The following is an 8,485-nucleotide window of genomic DNA, read 5'->3' as shown; positions in this document are numbered from 1 at the left end:
TATATTGGGTGAGACAGAGAGAGAGTGGGAAGGAGGGAGGTTATATTGGGTGAGACAGAGAGAGAGAGTGGGAAGGAGGGAGGTTATATTGGGTGAGACAGAGAGAGAGAGTGGGTGAGGAGGGAGGTTATATTGGGTGAGACAGAGAGAGAGTGGGAAGGAGGGAGGTTATATTGGGTGAGACAGAGAGAGAGAGTGGGAAGGAGGGAGGTTATATTGGGTGAGACAGAGAGAGAGAGAGTGGGAAGGAGGGAGGTTATATTGGGTGAGACAGAGAGAGAGAGAGTGGGAAGGAGGGAGGTTATATTGGGTGAGACAGAGAGAGAGAGAGTGGGAAGGAGGGAGGTTATATTGGGTGAGACAGAGAGAGAGAGAGTGGGAAGGAGGGAGGTTATATTGGGTGAGACAGAGAGAGAGTGGGAAGGAGGGAGGTTATATTGGGTGAGACAGAGAGAGAGAGTGGGAAGGAGGGAGGTTATATTGGGTGAGACAGAGAGAGAGAGTGGGAAGGAGGGAGGTTATATTGGGTGAGACAGAGAGAGAGTGGGAAGGAGGGAGGTTATATTGGGTGAGACAGAGAGAGAGAGTGGGAAGGAGGGAGGTTATATTGGGTGAGACAGAGAGAGAGTGGGAAAGAGGGAGGTTATATTGGGTGAGACAGAGAGAGAGTGGGAAGGAGGGAGGTTATATTGGGTGAGACAGAGAGAGAGAGTGGGAAGGAGGGAGGTTATATTGGGTGAGACAGAGAGAGAGAGTGGGAAGGAGGGAGGTTATATTGGGTGAGACAGAGAGAGAGAGTGGGAAGGAGGGAGGTTATATTGGGTGAGACAGAGAGAGAGAGTGGGAAGGAGGGAGGTTATATTGGGTGAGACAGAGAGAGAGTGGGAAGGAGGGAGGTTATATTGGGTGAGACAGAGAGAGAGAGTGGGAAGGAGGGAGGTTATATTGGGTGAGACAGAGAGAGAGTGGGAAAGAGGGAGGTTATATTGGGTGAGACAGAGAGAGAGTGGGAAGGAGGGAGGTTATATTGGGTGAGACAGAGAGAGAGAGTGGGAAAGAGGGAGGTTATATTGGGTGAGACAGAGAGAGAGTGGGAAGGAGGGAGGTTATATTGGGTGAGACAGAGAGAGAGAGTGGGAAGGAGGGAGGTTATATTGGGTGAGACAGAGAGAGAGAGTGGGAAGGAGGGAGGTTATATTGGGTGAGACAGAGAGAGAGTGGGAAGGAGGGAGGTTATATTGGGTGAGACAGAGAGAGAGTGGGAAGGAGGGAGGTTATATTGGGTGAGACAGAGAGAGAGTGGGAAGGAGGGAGGTTATATTGGGTGAGACAGAGAGAGAGTGGGAAAGAGGGAGGTTATATTGGGTGAGACAGAGAGAGAGTGGGAAGGAGGGAGGTTATATTGGGTGAGACAGAGAGAGAGTGGGAAGGAGGGAGGTTATATTGGGTGAGACAGAGAGAGAGAGTGGGAAGGAGGGAGGTTATATTGGGTGAGACAGAGAGAGAGAGTGGGAAGGAGGGAGGTTATATTGGGTGAGACAGAGAGAGAGAGTGGGAAGGAGGGAGGTTATATTGGGTGAGACAGAGAGAGAGAGTGGGAAGGAGGGAGGTTATATTGGGTGAGACAGAGAGAGAGTGGGAAGGAGGGAGGTTATATTGGGTGAGACAGAGAGAGAGAGTGGGAAGGAGGGAGGTTATATTGGGTGAGACAGAGAGAGAGTGGGAAAGAGGGAGGTTATATTGGGTGAGACAGAGAGAGAGTGGGAAGGAGGGAGGTTATATTGGGTGAGACAGAGAGAGAGAGTGGGAAGGAGGGAGGTTATATTGGGTGAGACAGAGAGAGAGTGGGAAGGAGGGAGGTTATATTGGGTGAGACAGAGAGAGAGTGGGAAAGAGGGAGGTTATATTGGGTGAGACAGAGAGAGAGTGGGAAGGAGGGAGGTTATATTGGGTGAGACAGAGAGAGAGTGGGAAGGAGGGAGGTTATATTGGGTGAGACAGAGAGAGAGAGTGGGAAGGAGGGAGGTTATATTGGGTGAGACAGAGAGAGAGAGTGGGAAGGAGGGAGGTTATATTGGGTGAGACAGAGAGAGAGTGGGAAGGAGGGAGGTTATATTGGGTGAGACAGAGAGAGAGAGAGTGGGAAGGAGGGAGGTTATATTGGGTGAGACAGAGAGAGAGTGGGAAGGACGGAGGTTATATTGGGTGAGACAGAGAGAGAGAGTGGGAAGGAGGGAGGTTATATTGGGTGAGACAGAGAGAGAGTGGGAAGGAGGGAGGTTATATTGGGTGAGACAGAGAGAGAGTGGGTGAGGAGGGAGGTTATATTGGGTGAGACAGAGAGAGAGTGGGAAGGAGGGAGGTTATATTGGGTGAGACAGAGAGAGAGAGTGGGAAGGAGGGAGGTTATATTGGGTGAGACAGAGAGAGAGAATGGGGTGAGGAGGGAGGTTATATTGGGTGAGACAGAGAGAGAGAGTGGGAAGGAGGGAGGTTATATTGGGTGAGACAGAGAGAGAGAGTGGGAAGGAGGGAGGTTATATTGGGTGAGACAGAGAGAGAGTGGGAAGGACGGAGGTTATATTGGGTGAGACAGAGAGAGAGTGGGAAAGAGGGAGGTTATATTGGGTGAGACAGAGAGAGAGTGGGAAGGAGGGAGGTTATAATTATTGGGTGAGACAGAGAGAGAGTGGGAAGGAGGGAGGTTATATTGGGTGAGACAGAGAGAGAGAGTGGGAAGGAGGGAGGTTATAATTATTGGGTGAGACAGAGAGAGAGAGTGGGAAGGAGGGAGGTTATATTGGGTGAGACAGAGAGAGAGTGGGAAGGACGGAGGTTATATTGGGTGAGACAGAGAGAGAGAGTGGGAAGGAGGGAGGTTATATTGGGTGAGACAGAGAGAGAGTGGGAAAGAGGGAGGTTATATTGGGTGAGACAGAGAGAGAGTGGGAAGGAGGGAGGTTATATTGGGTGAGACAGAGAGAGAGAGAGTGGGAAGGAGGGAGGTTATATTGGGTGAGACAGAGAGAGAGTGGGAAAGAGGGAGGTTATATTGGGTGAGACAGAGAGAGAGAGTGGGAAGGAGGGAGGTTATATTGGGTGAGACAGAGAGAGAGAGTGGGAAGGAGGGAGGTTATATTGGGTGAGACAGAGAGAGAGAGTGGGAAGGAGGGAGGTTATATTGGGTGAGACAGAGAGAGAGAGTGGGAAGGAGGGAGGGTATATTGGGTGAGACAGAGAGAGAGTGGGAAGGAGGGAGGTTATATTGGGTGAGACAGAGAGAGAGAGTGGGAAGGAGGGAGGTTATATTGGGTGAGACAGAGAGAGTGGGAAAGAGGGAGGTTATATTGGGTGAGACAGAGAGAGAGTGGGAAGGACGGAGGTTATATTGGGTGAGACAGAGAGAGAGAGTGGGAAGGAGGGAGGTTATATTGGGTGAGACAGAGAGAGAGTGGGAAAGAGGGAGGTTATATTGGGTGAGACAGAGAGAGAGTGGGAAGGAGGGAGGTTATATTGGGTGAGACAGAGAGAGAGAGTGGGAAGGAGGGAGGTTATATTGGGTGAGACAGAGAGAGAGAGTGGGAAGGAGGGAGGTTATATTGGGTGAGACAGAGAGAGAGAGTGGGAAGGAGGGAGGTTATATTGGGTGAGACAGAGAGAGAGAGTGGGAAGGAGGGAGGTTATATTGGGTGAGACAGAGAGAGAGTGGGAAGGAGGGAGGTTATATTGGGTGAGACAGAGAGAGAGAGAGTGGGAAGGAGGGAGGTTATATTGGGTGAGACAGAGAGAGAGTGGGAAAGAGGGAGGTTATATTGGGTGAGACAGAGAGAGAGAGAGTGGGAAGGAGGGAGGTTATATTGGGTGAGACAGAGAGAGAGTGGGAAAGAGGGAGGTTATATTGGGTGAGACAGAAAGAGAGTGGGAAGGAGGGAGGTTATATTGGGTGAGACAGAGAGAGAGAGTGGGAAAGAGGGAGGTTATATTGGGTGAGACAGAGAGAGAGTGGGAAGGAGGGAGGTTATATTGGGTGAGACAGAGAGAGAGAGTGGGAAGGAGGGAGGTTATATTGGGTGAGACAGAGAGAGAGAGTGGGAAGGAGGGAGGTTATATTGGGTGAGACAGAGAGAGAGTGGGAAGGAGGGAGGTTATATTGGGTGAGACAGAGAGAGAGTGGGAAGGAGGGAGGTTATATTGGGTGAGACAGAGAGAGAGTGGGGTGAGGAGGGAGGTTATATTGGGTGAGACAGAGAGAGAGTGGGAAAGAGGGAGGTTATATTGGGTGAGACAGAGAGAGAGTGGGAAGGAGGGAGGTTATATTGGGTGAGACAGAGAGAGAGTGGGAAGGACGGAGGTTATATTGGGTGAGACAGAGAGAGAGAGTGGGAAGGAGGGAGGTTATATTGGGTGAGACAGAGAGAGAGAGTGGGAAGGAGGGAGGTTATATTGGGTGAGACAGAGAGAGAGAGTGGGAAGGAGGGAGGTTATATTGGGTGAGACAGAGAGAGAGAGTGGGAAGGAGGGAGGTTATATTGGGTGAGACAGAGAGAGAGAGTGGGAAGGAGGGAGGTTATATTGGGTGAGACAGAGAGAGAGAGTGGGAACGAGGGAGGTTATATTGGGTGAGACAGAGAGAGAGTGGGAAAGAGGGAGGTTATATTGGGTGAGACAGAAAGAGAGTGGGAAGGAGGGAGGTTATATTGGGTGAGACAGAGAGAGAGAGTGGGAAGGAGGGAGGTTATATTGGGTGAGACAGAGAGAGAGTGGGAAGGAGGGAGGTTATATTGGGTGAGACAGAGAGAGAGTGGGAAAGAGGGAGGTTATATTGGGTGAGACAGAGAGAGAGTGGGAAGGAGGGAGGTTATATTGGGTGAGACAGAGAGAGAGTGGGAAGGAGGGAGGTTATATTGGGTGAGACAGAGAGAGAGTGGGAAGGAGGGAGGTTATATTGGGTGAGACAGAGAGAGAGTGGGAAGGAGGGAGGTTATATTGGGTGAGACAGAGAGAGAGTGGGAAGGAGGGAGGTTATATTGGGTGAGACAGAGAGAGAGAGTGTGGGAAGGAGGGAGGTTATATTGGGTGAGACACAGAGAGAGAGTGGGAAGGAGGGAGGTTATATTGGGTGAGACAGAGAGAGAGTGGGAAGGAGGGAGGTTATATTGGGTGAGACAGAGAGAGAGTGGGAAGGAGGGAGGTTATATTGGGTGAGACAGAGAGAGAGTGGGAAGGAGGGAGGTTATATTGGGTGAGACAGAGAGAGAGAGTGGGAAAGAGGGAGGTTATATTGGGTGAGACAGAGAGAGAGAGGGGGAACGAGGGAGGTTATATTGGGTGAGACAGAGAGAGAGTGGGAAAATGCCCGAAAAACTACATGTGTATGGAAGCTGCATTTAATTGTAACTGTGTGCATGTGACTTGTGAGTGAATGTGCTGAATGATAAGTTTGGTTGTTGACTGGTTGTTTTTAACCTTCTACATGTAGAGGATCATAATTATGTATCTGGTTGTTGTTTATAAAATGGTAGCTAATAGTAGTAATGCCTGTATTGTTTGATGAATTAAATTCGATGTTTTAATGTGTATTGGGTTCAAAAGTCCTAATGTAGTATTATAATCCAGTATGCCTGTTGTTAGTTGTTTAATTTGTAGCCCCACAAGTCTGTGTTACATCTTCGTTCTGTTTTAGATCTGTACGCTTTTATGTGAGTTCTGTTTTATTGCCAGACTTTTTATGTGTAACTATGTGTCTATTACTTATCTTACGTGTTTTTCATCTCTTTTCAAAACAATTTTTCTAGATTATCTTTCTTATATAACTGTAAGTGGTCGTTGTCTATGAATTTTTTTAATGTTTGTGTTATTTCTTACGAGGAAACTTTTTATATGTAATATGTTGAATTTTTGCGGCCCTATGCTCCACAGGGAGTCTACAGGAATAAGTCAAGTAAGTCATGTTGAATTTTAATGTCTAATGTAAAGCGCCATGAGACTGCCATTTGGCGGTTTGTTTGTTTGCTTAACGCCCAGCCGACCACGAAGGGCCTATCAGGGCGGTGCTGCTTTGACATATAACGTGCGCCACACACAAGACAGAAGTCGCAGCACAGGCTTCATGTCTCACCCAGTCACATTATTCTGACACCGGACCAACCAGTCCTAGCACTAACCCCATAATGGCAGACGCAAGGCGGAGCAGCCACTAGATTGCCAATTTTAAAGTCTTAGGTATGACCCGGCCGGGGTTCGAACCCACGACCTCCCGATCACGGGGCGGACGCCTTACCACTAGGCCACCCGTGCTGGTCATAATTTGTTTCTTGTTAGTAAAATTACTTAGCTTTTATAAATAAACATTGTTTTTGTTGTTTGTCTCTTTGGTTTTGGCTCACGTAAGTGTAGCCTATGCGATGCTAACTTTTGTCTGTCTGTGCGTGCGTTCGTATATATGTATGTCTGTGGTAGAAACTTTTTCACAAGACAGTGCTGTTGAATATTTCTCTTTGAAAATTCACACACTGCTGTGCTTTGATGATTTTCAGACACGTCCAAGTTTTGTTGACCTTTGTCAAATGTCACAGTCATAGCGAAGTGGAGTTCGGGTAAACACAATTTTTTTTTTTTTTAAAGTTTTGAAGCTGGAGCTTTGCATAAATTCTAGGCATGATGACCTCGAGAACTATCTTAAAGTGTCTAATCAGAGTGCTTATCCCCCTTTGTCTTTGTTATCTGATATGTTCTAATTCGTTGTATGTGCTATCTAAAAGTGACTACTCGCAGCGCTTAACTTCAGTTGTTATCCGATGTTTCTGTTTCATTTTGAGAACTATCTAAAAGTGACGACTCAGAGCGCTTATCTCTTTTTGTTATCTGATGTTTTCTGTTTGTTTGATGAGTTATTCTAAAGGCGTCTACTTGGCCCCTTGACTTCCGCTAATGTAAAAGGCAGGTACGTGGCTATTTTCTAAAAAAAATAATACCCTGACAAGGGAATCAACTCTTGTCTATTACCTTGTGAATTGCAGCAAGGTGTTGCCTCCCCTGGATACCACTTTTTAGTGTTGGCCTGATTGCCCGCCACACACACAAACATACACACACACACATACACACATACACTCACACACACACACACATACACACACACATGCACACACACACACACACACACACACACACACCCACCCACACACACACACACATACACACACACACACACACACACACACACACCTTTGAAGACCCTGTTACCTGACATTTCCTTGTTTGTGAAATTTGTGTATTTTCACACGCTCTTTGTTCAATAGTTGATTGCATCCACCGTGTCCTGTACGTCTTCGTCCATTTTGCTTAAGTGTTTCTTTTGCCTTTTTTTTTTCTTGTTCTTCCTTTTTTTTCCTTTTTTTTTCTTCTCATTTTATGATTTTTTTACCTTTTTTTTCTTTCTGGTTAGGTTAATTTTTATTCAAGCGTGACCAAGAAAAGTATCGTTCAGTTGGATAACTCTTTTTCTCTTTATCAACTCTTTTTCTCTTTATTAACTCTTTTTCTCTTCATTAACTCTTTTTCTAGAAATAAACTGATCAAACTCAGTGTGACACGTTTTTGTTAAGGTGTGCGAATGATATAATCAAATGCTTTCCGCTCATGATGTCGGCCATGAAACTAGAAATAGAAATACACGATCGTTAACCGTAAACATCTAGCCTACTGGCAGCAGCTCCTTAGAGCATAACAGCTGTACTCTACGATCGTTAACCGTAAACATCTAGCCTACTGGCAGCAGCTCCTTTGAGCATAACAGCTGTACTCTGAGATCGTTAACCGTAAACATCTAGCCTACTGGCAGCAGCTCCTTAGAGCATAACAGCTGTACTCTACGATCGTTAACCGTAAACATCTAGCCTACTGGCAGCAGCTCCTTAGAGCATAACAGCTGTACTCTGAGATCGTTAACCGTAAACATCTAGCCTACTGGCAGCAGCTCCTTAGAGCATAACAGCTGTACTCTACGATCGTTAACCGTAAACATCTAGCCTACTGGCAGCAGCTCCTTAGAGCATAACAGCTGTACTCTACGATCGTTAACCGTAAACATCTAGCCTACTGGCAGCAGCTCCTTAGAGCATAACAGCTGTACTCTACGATCGTTAACCGTAAACATCTAGCCTACTGGCAGCAGCTCCTTTGAGCATAACAGCTGTACTCTACGATCGTTAACCGTAAACATCTAGCCTACTGGCAGCAGCTCCTTAGAGCATAACAGCTGTACTCTGAGATCGTTAACCGTAAACATCTAGCCTACTGGCAGCAGCTCCTTAGAGCATAACAGCTGTACTCTACGATCGTTAACCGTAAACATCTAGCCTACTGGCAGCAGCTCCTTAGAGCATAACAGCTGTACTCTGAGATCGTTAACCGTAAACATCTAGCCTACTGGCAGCAGCTCCTTAGAGCATAACAGCTGTACTCTACGATCGTTAACCGTAAA

General features: G+C 47.0%; 1 long non-coding RNA gene across 1 annotated transcript; it reads left to right on the top strand.

The window, feature by feature from the left end:
• Positions 1 to 4,515: 4,515 nt before the first annotated feature.
• LOC138947850 (uncharacterized) lies at positions 4,516 to 6,612 on the top strand. Its single transcript, XR_011449841.1, has 2 exons — positions 4,516 to 4,775; positions 5,319 to 6,612. It is a non-coding gene; the product is annotated as an uncharacterized lncRNA (long non-coding RNA).
• Positions 6,613 to 8,485: the final 1,873 nt, after the last annotated feature.

The sequence above is a fragment of the Littorina saxatilis genome, linkage group LG14, assembly GCF_037325665.1.
Source record: "Littorina saxatilis isolate snail1 linkage group LG14, US_GU_Lsax_2.0, whole genome shotgun sequence".
NCBI lineage: Eukaryota > Metazoa > Mollusca > Gastropoda > Littorinimorpha > Littorinidae > Littorina > Littorina saxatilis.
Note: the sequence above shows the minus strand (reverse complement) of the source record. Positions and strands in the feature narration are given on the sequence as shown.